Here is a 16,661-nt window from a genome sequence, read left to right as displayed (position 1 = left end):
TGTAGTCGACGTAGACTCAGCCTACAATGCCCTGATAGGTCGGGCAACATTGAATCAGCTCACAGCAGTAGTTTTAACTCCACATCTATGCATGAAGTTCCCAACTCCAGAAGGGATCGCTACGATAAAAGGAGATCAAAAAATAGCGCGACGCTGTTACAATGAAAGTCTAAACCTTAAAGGCAAAGGGGAAGAAATCCACACCATCGAGCTCGACGGAGTTCGAGGTCGGGAAGAACTTTGCCCACAACCTGAGGGCGAAATTGAAGAAGTCCAGATCGGAGACACCCCGGACAAAACAACAAACATCGGCGCAACTTTGAAACAAGATACAAAAGGCCCTTTGATACAGTTCCTAAGGGATAATGCCGACCTCTTTGCATGGAAAGCTGTAGACATGCTGGGCATAGACCCCAAATTAATGTGCCACAAGCTGGCAGTATACCCAGGATCTCGGCTAGTACAGCAGAAGCGTAGGAAGCTCGGACCAGAAAGATCCCAAGCTGTGAAAGAACAGGTGCAGGCTCTACTGGAGGCAGGGTTCATAAGAGAGGTCAAGTACCCATTATGGCTAGCCAATGTTGTTTTAGTGAAAAAGTCAAATGGGAAGTGGCGGATGTGTACTGACTACACTGATCTCAACAATGCCTGCCCAAAGGATCCCTGATGAGCGGATGATTTGTATGCTTTTTGGCATTATTTTTAGTATGTTTTTGATATGATCTAGTTAGTTTTTAGTATATTTTTATTAGTTTTTAGTTAAAATTCACTTTTCTGGACTTTACTATGAGTTTGTGTGTTTTTCTGTGATTTCAGGTATTTTCTGGCTGAAATTGAGGGACCTGAGCAAAAATCTGATCCAGAGACCAAAAAGGACTGCAGATGCTGTTGGATTCTGACCTCCCTGCACTCGAAGCGGATTTTCTGGAGCTACAGAAGCCCAATTGGCGCGCTCTCAACGGCGTTGGAAAGTAGACATCCTGGGCTTTCCAGCAATATATGATAGTTCATACTTTGCCCAAGATTTGATGGCCCAAACCGGCGTTCAAAGTCACCTCAAGAAATCCCAGCGTTAAACGCTGGAACTGGCACCCAAATGGGAGTTAAACGCCCAAACTGGCACCAAAGCTGGCGTTTAACTCCAAGAAGAGTCTCTACACGAAATTTGCTTCATTGCTCAGCCCAAGCACACACCAAGTGGGCCCGGAAGAGGATTTTTATGTCATTTACTCATTTCTGTACACCTTAGGCTACTAGTTTTCTATAAGTAGGACCTTTTACTATTGTATTTAAAATCTTTGGATTATTTTTGATCCTTTGATCACTTTGGGGAGGCTGGCCTCACGGCCATGCCTAGACCTTGTTCTTATGTATTTTCAACGGTGGAGTTTCTACACACCATAGATTAAGGTGTGGAGCTCTGCTGTACCTCGAGTATTAATGCAATTACTATAGTTCTTCTATTCAATTCCGCTTGTTCTTTTACCAAGATATCACTTGTTCTTCAACTTGATGAAGGTGATGATTGACACTCATCATCATTCTCACCTATGAACAAGGTGACTGACAACCACTCTTGTTCTACAAGCATTTGAGGCTTAGTGAATATCTCTTGGATTCCGGATTGCACGATGCATGGTTGATCGCCTGACAACCGAGTGCTCGCCTGACAAACGAGCCAGCCATTCCGTGAGATCAGAGTCTTCGTGGTATAGGCAAGAACTGATGGCAGCATTCAAGAGAATCCGGAAGGTCTAACCTTGTCTGTGGTATTCTGAGTAGGATTCAATGATTGAATGACTGTGACGTGCTTCAAACCTGTAACCTACTGGGCGTTAGTGACAGACGCAAAAGAGTTATTCTATTCCGGTAGGGGAGGGAACCAAACCGGTGATTGGCAGCACTGTGACAGAGTGTGTGCATTAGCTTTCACTGCGCGGATGGGAGGTAGCTGCTGACAACAGTGAAACCTTACACGAGCTTGCCATGGAAAGGAGTAAGAAAGGATTGGATGAAGGCATTAGGAAAGCAGAGAGACGGAAGGGAAGGCATCTTCATACACTTGTCTGAAGCTCTTACACCAATGATATACATAAGTATCACTATCTTTATCTTTTATGTTATTTTCGTTCATCATCATATACATTTGAGTTTGCCTGACTAAGATTTACAAGATGACCATAGCTTGCTTCAATGCTAACAATCTCCGTGGGATCGACCCTTACTCACGTAAGGTTTATTACTTGGACGACCCAGTGCACTTGCTGGTTAGTTGTGCGAAGTTGTGTAATGCCATGGTATTGAGCCACCAAGTTCTTGGAGCCATTACCGGGGATTATTTGAGTTGTGAAAAAGTATTGTTCACAATTTCGCGCACCAAGTTTTTGGCGCCGTTGCCGGGGATTGTTCAAGTTTTGAGCAAGCTTTTGGTAACAATGCCTGGGATTGTTCTAGTTTGGACAACTGACGGTTCATCTTGTTGCTTAGATTAGGTATTTATTTTTTTTCGAAAATCTTGAAGATGAATTCTAGAGTTTCATGATGATTTGTTGAAATCTGGCTGGCTGAGAAGCCATGTCTAATCTGATTGGACCGAGGTTTCAACTTATCACCACAAGAGCTTGTTGATTCTCATCAATTTTGCTCTTGGAGCAGTGATCTGCTAAGGCTTGGCTGGCCTTTGGTCATGTCTAGTGTTTTGGACCGAAGCTTTCCTTGAAAGCTTGGCTGGCTGTAAAGCCATGTCTAATTCCTGGACCGGAGTCTTAGACTAGCATTGCACTGATTCCTGGAATTCTCATTAAGAATTTTGATACCTTTTCCCACTTAATTTTCGAAAAACACAAAAAAAAATTTTACAAAATCATAAAAAAACCAAAAATATTTGATGTTTCCTGCTTAAGTTTAGTGTCTCATCCTAAGTTTGGTGTCAAATGCATGTTTTTGTTATAATTTTCGAATCCATGCATATATTTCTTTGTTTTGATCTTTGAATTCTATTGACTTGAAGTATTTTGTGTGTCTCATATAGTGTCAGTAGTATACAAACTGCTAAGTTTGGTGTCTTGCATGCATTGTTAATTGATTCCTTTTGCATTTTGATTATTAAAAATCCAAAAATATTTTTAATTTGTGTCTTTTCAAGTCAATGATACAAAGAATTGAAGATTCAGAACATACTGCAGAGGAATTACACAGAAAAAGCTGAGCATACAAAAATGCCCAGTGAAGAAGACAGACTGGCGTTTAAACGCCAGCCAGGGCACCTGGTTGGGCGTTCAACGCCCAAAGAGGTAGCATTTTGGGCGTTAAACGCCAGAATGTATACCATTCTGGGCGTTTAACGCCAGGATGGTGCTAGGGGGAAGATTTTGTTTTCAAATCAATTTTTTTAGTTTTTCAAAATCAAATCTTTTTCAAATCAAATCTTTTCAATCAAATGTTTTCAAAATCAATTTCTTTCCTTTTTAAAAGATACTTACTAACAATTAATGATTTGATTGAACATCTCAAAATTGTTGCCTTTTCTGTTGAGGAAGGTTTTATGTTTGAATCATATCTTTTCTTGTTAGGCAAGTCATTAATTTTTAAAATCATATCTTTTCAAATTGTTTTCAAATCATATCTTTTAAAATTGTTTTCAAATCATATCTTCTCAATCACATCTTTTTAAAACCATAACTTTTCAATTAAATCTTTTTAACCACATCTTTTTCAAAATAGTTTTCAATCAAATCTTTTTAATTTCTAATTTCAAAATCTTTTTCAAAAATCACTTGATTTCTTTTTCACTTTTAATTTTCGAAAATTATCAATCAAATTTTCAAAATGTTTTCAAAATCTTTTAAATGAATTTTCGAAAATTCTCTTCCCTCCTTCCCACATCCTTCTATTTATGGAGTACCACTCCTTCTGAATGCACAATTCGAACCTTATCTAACTAAAGTTCGAATTCTTCTTCTCCTTCTTCTTTCTATTTCTCTTTTCCTCTGACATTTCAAGGAATCTCTATACTGTGACATAGAGGATTCCACATTTTCTTTTTCTCTTCTCTTTCATATGAGCAGGAGCAGAGACAAAGGCATTCTTGTTGAAGCTGACCCTGAACCTGAGAGAACCTTGAAGCGAAAGCTAAGAGAAGCCAAGGCACAACTCTCTTTAGAGGACCTGACCGAATTCTTCAAGGAAGAAGAACACATGGCAGCCGAAAACAACAACAATGCCAACAATGCAAGGAAAGTGCTGGGTGACTTCACTGCACCTACTCCTGATTTCTATGGGAGAAGCATCTCTATCCCTGCCATTGGAGCGAACAACTTTGAGCTTAAGCCTCAATTAGTTTCTCTAATGCAACAGAATTGCAAGTTCCATGGACTTCCAATGGAAGATCCTCATCAGTTTTTAGCTGAATTCTTGCAAATCTGTGACACAGTCAAGACTAATGGGGTTAACCCTGAGGTCTATAGACTGATGCTATTCCCTTTTGCTGTGAGAGACAGAGCTAGAATATGGTTGGACTCCCAACCTAAAGAAAGCCTGGACTCTTGGGAAAAGCTAGTCAATGCCTTCTTGGCAAAGTTCTTTCCACCACAAAGATGGAGTAAGCTTAGAGTGGAAGTCCAAACCTTCAGACAGAAGGATGGAGAATCCCTCTATGAAGCTTGGGAAAGATACAAACAATTAATCAGAAGATGTCCTTCAGACATGCTTTCTGAATGGAGCATCATAGGTATTTTCTATGATGGTCTCTCTGAACTATCCAAGATGTCTTTGGATAGCTCTGCTGGAGGATCTCTTCATCTGAAGAAGACGCCTACTGAGGCTCAAGAACTGATTGAAATGGTTGCAAATAACCAATTCATGTACACTTCTGAAAGGAATCCTGTGAACAATGGGACTAGTCAGAAGAAAGGAGTTCTTGAAATTGACACTCTGAATGCCATATTGGCTCAGAACAAGATATTGACTCAACAAGTCAATTTGATTTCTCAAAGTCTGTCTGGAATGCAAAATGCACCAAGCAGTACTAAGGAAGCTTCATCTGAGGAAGAAGCCTATGATCCTGAGAACCCTTTCATGGAAGAGGTGAATTACCTAGGAGAACCCTATGGAAACACCTATAATTCTTCATGGAGAAATCACCCAAATCTCTCATGGAAGAATCAAGAGAGACCTCAACAAGGTTTCAATAATAATGGTGGAAGAAACAGGTTTAACAATGGTAAACCTTTTCCATCATCTTCTCAGCAACAGACAGAGAGCTCTAAGCAGAATACCTCTGACTTAGCAACCATGGTCTCTGATCTAATCAAAACCACTCAAAGTTTCATGACTGAAACTAGATCCTCCATTAGGAATTTGGAAGGACAAGTGGGTCAGCTGAGCAAGAAAATTACTGAACTTCCCCCAAGCACTCTCCCAAGTAACACTGAAGAAAATCCAAAAGGAGAGTGCAAAGCCATAAATATGGCCGAATTCTGGGAGGAAGAAGAGACAGTGAACGCCACTGAGGAAGGCCTCACTGGACGTCCGCTGGCCTCCAATGAGTTCCCCAATGAGGAACCTTGGGAATCTGAGGCTCAAACTGAGACCATAGAGATTCCCTTGGACTTACTTCTGCCATTCATGAGCTCTGATGAGTATTCTTCCTCTGAAGAGGATGAGTATGTCACTGAAGAGCAAGTTGCTAAATACCTTGGAGCAATCATGAAGCTAAATGACAAGTTATTTGGAAATGAGACTTGGGAGGATGAATCTCCCTTGCTCACCAAAGAACTGGATGACTTGTCTAGGCAGAAACTGCCTCAAAAGAGGCAGGATCCTGGGAAGTTTTCTATACCTTGTACCATAGGCACCATAACCTTCAAGAAGGCCTTGTGTGACTTGGGGTCAAGTATAAACCTCATGCCCCTCTCTGTAATGGAGAAATTAGGGATCTTTGAGGTGCAAGCTGCAAAAATCTCACTAGAGATGGCAGACAACTCAAGAAAACAAGCCTATGGACTTGTAGAGGATGTTCTGGTTAAGGTTGAAGACCATTACATTCCTACTGATTTCATAGTCCTAGAGACTGGGAAGTGCATGGATGAATCAATCATCCTTGGCAGACCCTTCCTAGCCACAGCAAAGGCTGTGATTGATGTTGATAGAGGAGAGTTGATCATTCAAGTAAATGAAGAATCCTTGGTGTTTAAGGCCCAAGGATATCCCTCTGTCATCATGGAGAAGAAGCATGAAGAGCTTCTCTCAAAACAGAGCCAAACAGAGCCCCCACAGTCAGACTCTAAGTTTGGTGTTGGGAGGCCACAATCAAACTCTAAGTTTGGTGTTGGGAAGTTCCAACACGGTTCTGAGCATCTCTGAGGCTCCATGAGAGTCCTCTGTCAAGCTAATGACAGTAAAGAAGTGCTTGTTGGGAGGCAACCCAATGTTTTATAATTAATTATTTTCTTTTGTTATTTTATCTTTTTTGTAGGTTGATGATCATAAGAAGTCACAAAAACAATGAAAAAAGCAAAAACAAAATGAAAAACAGGAAGAAAAACAGCACACCCTGGAGGAAGATGCTGCTGGCGTTCAAACGCCAGTCAGCCTAGCAGTTGGGCGTTTAACGCCCAGTCTGGCACCCTTCTGGGCGTTTAACGCCAGAAAGGGGCACCAGACTGGCGTTAAACGCCAGTAAAGGGCAAAAACCTGGCGTTAAACGCCAGGAATGGGCACCAGCCCGGCGTTTAACGCCAGAAAAGGCTCAAAACGTGGATTTTGATGCCATTTGGTGCAAGGATGCCTTTTCCTTGACACTACAGGATCTGTGGACCCCACAGGACCCTACCATCACTCTCTCTCTTCTTCCCCCATTCACCAATCACCTCAACACCTCTTCCCCAAAAACCCCTCACCTATCAAATCCCATCTTTCTCTTCACCACTCACATCCATCCTTCATAAAACCCCACCAACCTCACCCTTCAAATTCAAACCACTTTCCCTCCCAAACCCACCCTCAAATGGCCGACCCCTCATCCCCCTCTTTCCTATGTAAACTCCTCTTTACCCCTTCATTTTCCCACTACCTATACACCACTTCTCCCCCTCCTTGGCCGAATACACCACCATCTCCCTCCTCCTCATTTCTTCTTCTTCTACTCTCTTCTTTCTTCTTTTGCTCGAGGACGAGCAAACATTTTAAGTTTGGTGTGGTGAAAGCGTTGCTTTTTCGTTTTTCCATAACCATTTATGGCATCCAAGGCCGGAGAAACCTCTAGAAAGAGGAAAGGGAAGGCAAAGGCTTCCACCTCCGAGTCATGGGAGATGGATAGATTCCTCTCAAGGGTGCATCAAGACCACTTCTATGAAGTTGTGGCCTTGAAGAAGGTGATCCCCGAAGTCCCCTTTTCACTCAAAAAGGGTGAATATCCGGAGATCCGCCATGAGATCCGAAGAAGAGGTTGGGAAGTACTTACCAACCCCATTCAACAAGTCGGAATCTTGATGATTCAAGAGTTCTATGCCAATGCATGGATCACCAAGAACCATGACCAAAGTGTGAACCCGGATCCAAAGAATTATCTTACTATGGTTCGGGGGAAATACTTGGATTTTAGTCCGGAAAGTGTGAGGGTGGCGTTCAACTTGCCTATGATGCAAGGAGATGAGCATCCTTACACTAGAAGGGTCAACTTTGATCAAAGGTTGGACCAAGTCCTCACAGTCATATGTGAAGAGGGCGCACAATGGAAGCAAGATTCAAGAGGAAAGCCGGTCCAATTGAGAAGGCATGACCTCAAACCCGTGGCTAGAGGATGGTTAGAGTTCATACAACGCTCAATCATTCCCACTAGCAACCGGTCCGAAGTTACCATAGACCGGGCTGTCATGATCCATAGCATCATGATTGGAGAAGAAATAGAGGTTCATGAGGTTATAGCCCAAGAACTCTATAGGGTGGCGGACAAGACCTCTACCTTGGCAAGGTTAGCCTTTCCTCACCTCATTTGTCACCTCTGTTATTCAGTGGGAGTTGACATAGAGGGAGACATCACCATTGATGAGGACAAGCCCATCACTAAGAAAAGGATGGAGTACACAAGAGATCCCACTCATCATGAGATCCCTGAGATTCCTCAAGGGATGAATTTTCCTCCACAAGACTATTGGGGGCAACTAAACACCTCCCTAGGAGAGTTGAGTTCCAATATGGGACAACTAAGGGTGGAGCACCAAGAACACTCCATTCTCCTCCATGAAATTAGAGAAGAACAAAGAATCATGAGAGAGGAGCAACAAAGGCAAGGAAGAGACATTGAGGAGCTCAAGCACTCCATAGGACCTTCAAAAGCAAGGAAGAGCCGCCATCACTGAGGTGGACCCATTCCTTGATTTCCTTGTTCTTTATTCCTTTGTTTTTCGAATTTTAGTGCTTTATGTTATCCATGCTTGTGTCTTATGATCATTAGTGTCTTAGTGTCTATGCCTTAAAGTTATGAATGTCCTATGAATCCATCACCTTTCTTGAATAAAAATGTGCTTAATTGAAAAAGGAAGAATTGCATGAATTTTGAATTTTATAATAGTTTAATTATTTTGATGTGGTGGCAATATTTTTGTTCTCTGAATGTATGCTTAAACAGTGCATATGTATCTTGAATTTGTGGTTCATGAATGTTGGCTCTTGAAAGAATGATGAAAAAGGAGACATGTTATTGAGGATCTGAAAAATCAATAAAATGATTCTTGAAGCAAGAAAAAGCATTGCTATTCAAAAAAAAAAAAAAAACCGAAAAAAAAAGAAAACGAAAAAAAATAATAATAAGAGTGTGATCCAAGGCAAATAAGAGTGTGCTTAAGAACCCTGGACACCTCTAATTGGGGACTTTAGCAAAGCTAAGTCACAATCTGAAAAGGTTCACCCAATTATGTGTCTGTGGCATGTATGTATCCGGTGGTAATACTGGAAAGACAGAGTGCTTTGGGCCACAGCCAAGACTCAATAAATAGCTATGTTCAAGAATCATCATACTTTACTAGGAGAATCATTAACACTATCTGGATTCTAAGTTCCTAAAGAAGCCAACCATTCTGAATTTCAAAGGATAGATTGAGATGCCAAAACTGTTCAGAGGCAAAAAGTTAAAAGCCCCGCTCATCTAATTAATACTGATCTTCACAGATGTTTTTGGAATTCATTGCATATTCTCTTCCTTTTATCTTATTTGATTTTCAGTTGCTTGGGGACAAGCAACAATTTAAGTTTGGTGTTGTGATTAGCGGATGATTTGTATGCTTTTTGGCATTGTTTTTAGTATGTTTTTGATATGATCTAGTTAGTTTTTAGTATATTTTTATTAGTTTTTAGTTAAAATTCACTTTTCTGGACTTTACTAGGAGTTTGTGTGTTTTTCTGTGATTTCAGGTATTTTCTGGCTGAAATTGAGGGACCTGAGCAAAAATCTGATCCAGAGACCAAAAAGGACTGCAGATGCTGTTGGATTCTGACCTCCCTGCACTCGAAGCGGATTTTCTGGAGCTACAGAAGCCCAATTGGCGCGCTCTCAACGGCGTTGGAAAGTAGACATCCTGGGCTTTCCAGCAATATATGATAGTCCATACTTTGCCCAAGATTTGATGGCCCAAACCGGCGTTCAAAGTCACCTCAAGAAATCCCAGCGTTAAACGCTGGAACTGGCACCCAAATGGGAGTTAAACGCCCAAACTGGCACCAAAGCTGGCGTTTAACTCCAAGAAGAGTCTCTACACGAAATTTGCTTCATTGCTCAGCCCAAGCACACACCAAGTGGGCCCGGAAGAGGATTTTTATGTCATTTACTCATTTCTGTACACCTTAGGCTACTAGTTTTCTATAAGTAGGACCTTTTACTATTGTATTTAAAATCTTTGGATTATTTTTGATCCTTTGATCACTTTGGGGAGGCTGGCCTCACGGCCATGCCTAGACCTTGTTCTTATGTATTTTCAATGGTGGAATTTCTACACACCATAGATTAAGGTGTGGAGCTCTGCTGTACCTCGAGTATTAATGCAATTACTATAGTTCTTCTATTCAATTCCGCTTGTTCTTTTACCAAGATATCACTTGTTCTTCAACTTGATGAAGGTGATGATTGACACTCATCATCATTCTCACCTATGAACAAGGTGACTGACAACCACTCTTGTTCTACAAGCATTTGAGGCTTAGTGAATATCTCTTGGATTCCGGATTGCACGATGCATGGTTGATCGCCTGACAACCGAGTGCTCGCCTGACAAACGAGCCAGCCATTCCGTGAGATCAGAGTCTTCGTGGTATAGGCAAGAACTGATGGCAGCATTCAAGAGAATCCGGAAGGTCTAACCTTGTCTGTGGTATTCTGAGTAGGATTCAATGATTGAATGACTGTGACGTGCTTCAAACCTGTAACCTACTGGGCGTTAGTGACAGACGCAAAAGAGTTATTCTATTCCGGTAGGGGAGGGAACCAAACCGGTGATTGGCAGCACTGTGACAGAGTGTGTGCATTAGCTTTCACTGCGCGGATGGGAGGTAGCTGCTGACAACAGTGAAACCTTACACGAGCTTGCCATGGAAAGGAGTAAGAAAGGATTGGATGAAGGCATTAGGAAAGCAGAGAGACGGAAGGGAAGGCATCTTCATACACTTGTCTGAAGCTCTTACACCAATGATATACATAAGTATCACTATCTTTATCTTTTATGTTATTTTCGTTCATCATCATATACATTTGAGTTTGCCTGACTAAGATTTACAAGATGACCATAGCTTGCTTCAATGCTAACAATCTCCGTGGGATCGACCCTTACTCACGTAAGGTTTATTACTTGGACGACCCAGTGCACTTGCTGGTTAGTTGTGCGAAGTTGTGTAATGCCATGGTATTGAGCCACCAAGTTCTTGGAGCCATTACCGGGGATTATTTGAGTTGTGAAAAAGTATTGTTTTTCAGAATCTACTTCGAGTGCAGGGAGGTCAGAATCCAACAGCATCTGCAGTCCTTTTCAGTCTCTGAATCAGATTTTTGCTCAGGTCCCTCAATTTCAGCCAGAAAATACCTGAAATCACAGAAAAACACACAAACTCATAGTAAAGTCCAGAAAAGTGAATTTTAACTAAAAACTAATAAAAATATACTAAAAACTAACTAGATCATACTAAAAACATACTAAAAACAATGCCAAAAAGCGTACAAATTATCCGCTCATCACAACACCAAACTTAAATTGTTGCTTGTCCCCAAGCAACTAAAGATCAAATAAGATAAAAAGAAGAGAATATGCAATGAACTCCAAAAACATCTATGAAGATCAGTATTAATTAGATGAGCGGGGCTTTTAGCTTTTTGCCTCTGAATAGTTTTGGCATCTCACTTTATCCTTTGGAACTCAGAATGATTGGCTTCTTTAGGAACTCAGAATCCAGATAGTGTTATTGATTCTCCTAGTTAAGTATGATGATTCTTGAACACAGCTACTTTATTGAGTCTTGGCTGTGGCCCAAAGCACTCTGTCTTCCAGTATTACCACCGGATACATACATGCCACAGACACATAATTGGGTGAACCTTTTCAGATTGTGACTCAGCTTTGCTAAAGTCCCCAATTATAGGTGTCCAGGGTTCTTAAGCACACTCTTATTGCCTTGGATCACAACTTTATTTCTTTCTTTCTCTTTTCTATTTTCTCTTTTTTTTTTCGTTTGCTTTTTGCTTTTTTTTTTGTTTTTTTTGTATTCACTGCTTTTTCTTGCTTCAAGAATCATTTTTATGATTTTTCAGATCCTCAGTAACATGTCTCCTTTTTCATCATTCTTTCAAGAGCCAACAATTTTTAACATTCATGAACAACAAATTCAAAAGACATATGCACTGTCCAAGCATACATTCAGAAAACAAAAAGTATTGTCACCACATCAAACTAATTAAGCTAGTTTTAAAGATGAATTTGAAATCCTGTACTTCTTGTTCTTTTGTAATAAAAACAGTTTTCATTTAAGAAAGGTGATGGATTCATATTCATAGCTTTAAGGCATAGACACTAAGACACTAATGATCATAAGACACAAACATGGATAAACATAAGCATAAAAATTCGAAAAACAGAGAAATAAAGAACAAGGAGATTAAAGAACGGGTCCACCTCAGTGATGGCGGCTTGTTCTTCCTCTTGAAGGTCTTATGGAGTGCTTGAGCTCCTCAATGTCTCTTCCTTGTCTTTGTTGCTCATCTCTCATGATTCTTTGATCTTCTCTAATTTCATGGAGGAGGATGGCATGTTCTTGGTGCTCCACCCTTAGTTGTCCCATGTTGGAACTCAATTCTCCTAGGGAGGTGTTTTAGTTGCTCCCAATAGTCTTGTGGAGGAAAGTGCATCCCTTGAGGTATCTCAGGGATCTCATGATGAGAGGGGTCTCTTGTTTGCTCCATCTTCTTCTTAGTGATGGGCTTGTGGTCATGCCTTCTCAGTTGAACCGGCTTTGGATGCCATAAATGGTTATGGAAAAACAAAAAGCAATGCTTTTACCACACCAAACTTAAAAGGTTTGCTCGTCCTCGAGCAAAAGAAGAAAGAAGAGAGTAGAAGAAGAAGAAATGAGGAAGAAGGGAGTGTCTTTGTGTTTCGGCCATAGAGGGGGAGAAATGGTGTTTAGGTGGTGTGAAAATGAAGGAGTGAAGAAGGGTTTATGGGGAAGAGGTATTGAGGTGTTTGGTGAATGGGTGAAGAAGAAGAGAGAGTGTGGTGGGTTGGTGGGGATCCTGTGGGGTCCACAGATCCTGTGGTGTCAAGGAAAAGTCATCCCTGCACCAAATGGCACTCAAAATCACGTTTTGAGCCATTTCTGGCGTTAAACGCCGGGTTGGTGCCCATTCCTGGCGTTTAACGCCAAGTTCTTGCCCTTTTCTGGCGTTTAACGCCAGTCTGGTGCCCCTTTCTGGAGTTAAACGCCCAGAATGGTGCCAGACTGGGCGTTAAACGCCCAACTGCTAGCCTCACTGGCGTTTAAACGCCAGTGGGTTCTTCCTCCAGGGTGTGCTGTTTTTCTTCCTGTTTTTCAATTTGTTTTTGCTTTTTCAATGGATTTTGTGACTTCTTATGATCATCAACCTACAAAAAACATAAAATAACAAAAGAAAATATATAAAATATAATCATTGGGTTGCCTCCCAACAAGCGCTTCTTTAATGTCAGTAGCTTGACAGAGGGCTCTCATGGAGCCTCACAGATACTCAGAGCAATGTTGGAACCTCCCAACACCAAACTTAGAGTTTGAATGTGGGGGTTCAACACCAAACTTAGAGTTTGGTTGTGGCCTCCCAACACCAAACTTAGAGTTTGACTGTGGGGGCTCTTCTTGACTCTGATTTGAGAGAAGCTCTTTATGCTTCATCTCTATGGTGACAAAGGGATATCCTTGAGCCTTAAACACAAAGGATTCTCCATTCACTTGAATGATCAGTTCACCTCTATCAACATCAATCACAGCCTTTGCTGTGGCTAGGAAGGGTCTGCCAAGGATGATGGTTTCATCCATGCACTTCCCAGTCTCTAGGACTATGAAATCAGCAGGAATGTAATGGTCTTCAACCTTTACCAAAACATTCTCTACAAGTCCATGAGCTTGTTTTCTTGAGTTGTCTGCCATCTCTAATGAGATTCTTGCAGCTTGTACCTCAAAGATCCCTAGCTTCTCCATTACTGAGAGAGGCATGAGGTTTACACTTGACCCTAAGTCACACAGAGCCTTCTTGAAGGTCATGGTGCCTATGGTACAAGGTATGGAAAACTTCCCAGGGTCTTGTCTCTTTGAGGTAATTTCTGCCTAGACAAGTCATCCAGTTCTTTGGTGAGCAAAGGAGGTTCATCCTCCCAAGTCTCATTTCCAAATAACTTGTCATTTAGCTTCATGATTGCTCCAAGGTATTTAGCAACTTGCTCTTCAGTGACATACTCATCCTCTTCAGAGGAAGAATACTCATCAGAGCTCATGAAAGGCAGAAGTAAGTCCAATGGAATCTCTATGGTCTCATTGTGAGTCCCAGATTCCCATGGTTCCTCATTGGGGAACTCATTGGAGGCTAGTGCACGCCCATTGAGGTCTTCCTCAGTGGCGTTCACTTCCTCCCCTTCCTCTCCAGATTCGGCCATATTGATGGCTTTGCACTCTCCTTTTGGATTTTCTTCTGTGTTGCTTGGAAGAGTACTTGGAGGGAGTTCAGTAACTTTCTTGCTCAGCTGTCCCACTTGTCCTTCCAAATTCCTAATGGAGGACCTTGTTTCATTCATGAAACTTTGAGTGGTTTTAATTAGATCAGAGACCATGGTTGCTAAGTCAGAGGGGTTCTGCTTAGGATTCTCTGTCTGTTGCTGAGAAGATGATGGAAAAGGTTTGCCATTGTTAAACCTGTTTCTTCCACCATTATTATTGAAACCTTGTTGAGGTCTCTCTTGATTCTTCCATGAGAGATTTGGGTGATTTCTCCATGAAGAATTATAGGTGTTACCATAGGGTTCTCCTAGGTAATTCACCTCTTCCATTGAAGGGTTCTCAGGATCATAAGCTTCTTCCTCAGATGAAGCCTCCTTAGTACGGCTTGGTGCATTTTGCATTCCAGACAGACTTTGAGAAATCAAATTGACTTGTTGAGTCAATATTTTATTCTGAGCCAAAATGGCGTTCAGAGTGTCAATCTCAAGAACTCCTTTCTTCTGACTAGTCCCATTGTTCACAGGATTCCTTTCAGAAGTGTACATGAATTAGTTATTTGCAACCATTTCAATTAGCTCTTGAGCCTCTGTAGGCGTCTTCTTCAGATGAAGAGATCCTCCAGCAGAGCTATCCAAAGACATCTTGGATAGTTCAGAGAGACCATCATAGAAAATACCTATGATGCTCCATTCAGAAAGCATGTCAGAAGGACATCTTCTGATCAATTGTTTGTATCTTTCCCAAGCTTCATAGAGGGATTCTCCATCCTTCTGTCTGAAGGTTTGGACTTCCACTCTAAGCTTACTCCATCTTTGTGGTGGAAAGAACTTTGCCAAGAAGGCATTCACTAGCTTTTCCCAAGAGTCCAGGCTTTCTTTAGGTTGAGAGTCCAACCATATTCTAGCTCTGTCTCTTACAGCAAAAGGGAATAGCATCAGTCTATAGACCTCAGGGTCAACCCCATTAGTCTTGACTGTGTCACAGATTTGCAAGAATTCAGCTAAAAACTGATGAGGATCTTCCATTGGAAGTCCATGGAACTTGCAATTCTGTTGCATTAGAGAAACTAATTGAGGCTTAAGCTCAAAGTTGTTTGCTCCAATTGCAGGGATAGAGATGCTTCTCCCATAAAAATCAGGAGTAGGTGCAGTAAAGTCACCCAGCACCTTCCTTGCATTGTTTGCATTATTGTTGTTTTCGGCTGCCATGTCTTCTTCTTCTTTGAAGAATTCGGTCAGGTCCTCTAAAGAGAGTTGTGCTTTGGCTTCTCTTAGCTTTCTCTTCAAGGTCCTTTCGGGTTCAGGGTCAGCTTCAACAAGAATGCCTTTGTCTCTGCTCCTGCTCATATGAAAGAGAAGAGAACAAGAAAATGTGGAATCCTCTATGTCACAGTATAGAGATCCCTTGAGGTGTCAGAGGAAAAGAGAAATAGAAAGAAGAAGGAGAAGAAGAATTCGAACTTTACTTAGATAAGGTTCGAATTGTGCATTGAGAAGGAGTGGTACTCCATAAATAGAAGGATGTGAGAAGGAGGGAAGTAATTTTTCGAAAATTAATTAAAATATTTTGAAAACATTTTTGAAAAACACTAATTGATTTTCGAAAAATAAAAGTGGAAAAGAAATCAAGTGATTTTTGAAAAAGATTTTGAAATTAGAAATCAAAAAGATTTGATTGAAAACTATTTTGAAAAAGATGTGGTTAAGAAGATATGATTGGTTTTAAAAAGATGTGATTGAAAAGATATGATTTGAAAACAAATTTAAAAAGATATGATTTGAAAACAATTAAAAAAAAGATTTGATTTTAAAATTAATGACTTGCCTAACAAGAAAAGATATGATTCAAACATGAAACCTTCCTCAACAGAAAAGGCAAAAAATGTTCAATCAAATCATTAATTGTTAGTAAGTATCTTTGAAAAAGGAAAGAAATTAATTTTGAAAACATTTGATTGAAAAGATATGATTTGAAAAAGATTTGATTTTGAAAAACTTTGAAAACTTGAAAAAAATTGATTTTGAAAACAAAATCTTCCCCCTAGCACCATCCTGGCGTTAAACGCCCAGAATGGTATCCATTCTGGCGTTTAACGCCCAAAATGCACCCTTTTTGGGCATTAAACGCCCAACCAGGTACCCTGGCTGGCGTTTAAACGCCAGTCTGCCTTCTTCACTGGGCATTTTCGAATGCCCAGCTTTTTCTGTATAATTCCTCTGCAGTATGTTCTGAATCTTCAATTCTCTGTATTATTGACTTGAAAAGACACAAATAACAAAATATTTTTGGATTTTTTAATAATCAAAATGCAACAAGAATCAAATAACAATGCATGCAAGACACCAAACTTAGCAGTTTGTATACTATTGACACTATATGAGACACATAAACACTCAAGTCAAAAGAATTCAAAGATCAGAGTAAGAAATCATCAAGAATTA

The 16,661-nt window shown here is 40.7% G+C and overlaps 2 non-coding genes across 2 annotated transcripts; one reads left to right on the top strand and one right to left on the bottom strand.

The window, feature by feature from the left end:
• Positions 1-4,602: 4,602 nt before the first annotated feature.
• LOC130958975 (small nucleolar RNA R71) lies at positions 4,603-4,710 on the bottom strand. Its single transcript, XR_009078072.1, has one exon. It is a non-coding gene; the product is annotated as a small nucleolar RNA R71 (small nucleolar RNA).
• A 10,205-nt stretch (positions 4,711-14,915) lies between these two features.
• LOC130958298 (small nucleolar RNA R71) lies at positions 14,916-15,023 on the top strand. Its single transcript, XR_009077427.1, has one exon. It is a non-coding gene; the product is annotated as a small nucleolar RNA R71 (small nucleolar RNA).
• Positions 15,024-16,661: the final 1,638 nt, after the last annotated feature.

This window comes from Arachis stenosperma, chromosome 10 (genome assembly GCF_014773155.1).
Source record: "Arachis stenosperma cultivar V10309 chromosome 10, arast.V10309.gnm1.PFL2, whole genome shotgun sequence".
Lineage (NCBI taxonomy): Eukaryota > Viridiplantae > Streptophyta > Magnoliopsida > Fabales > Fabaceae > Arachis > Arachis stenosperma.
The sequence above is the reverse complement of the archived record's forward strand: the minus strand, read 5'-3'. Positions and strand labels throughout refer to the sequence as shown.